We start from the raw sequence: 636 nt of genomic DNA, 5'->3' as shown, positions 1-636 counted from the left end.
TTTTCTTTTGTGTTTTTTGCCGCGCCCTCCGGTCCCTCTGCACCACCCGCCTACTCCATTCAACCAGCTTAAGTCACGTGACACCAAAAGGTAAATAAAATGTTATTTTCTTTTAATTGCATATGTATTTATAACGTTTAGTTATTAATGTTTATTAAGATCCTATACTCATATTTTACACATAAGGTAGTACATTATATATACTATTTAGAGAGACTTTGTTACAACACATTAGCTATGCATGACCATTGGTTTCTATCCCTGTATAGGGCAATTTCACTTTGCGATCCCCAACTGATTAAGGTGTATCCTGGAGGTATACTGTATTTGAACAGTTTAGAACAACCAATAAACTATACAAATATTTTTATCTTTCTTTGAATATAGGGAACGAGCAAAGTACAAGTATGAAGTGGCCATGTGTTGTTCCAGGGGCTGTTAGATAATCTAGATATCCCTCTACAGTCGTTCTTTGCAAGAGAAGGACGTCCTCAGGCAACACAATATTCGACGCTATAAACAACATTTTCAGGTCTGGGCTGAAGGTTTTAAAAACTAAAATCCAATTCATTTGGTTATATTTTCAGGTCTGGGCTGAATGTTTGAAAAACTAAGATCCAATTCATTTTGTTACAG

Source organism: Urocampus carinirostris, chromosome 6 (genome assembly GCF_059441175.1).
Source record: "Urocampus carinirostris isolate Australia breed hairy pipefish chromosome 6, RoL_Ucar_1.0, whole genome shotgun sequence".
NCBI classification, from domain to species: Eukaryota; Metazoa; Chordata; class Actinopteri; order Syngnathiformes; family Syngnathidae; genus Urocampus; species Urocampus carinirostris.
This window is presented reverse-complemented; position numbering follows the sequence as displayed.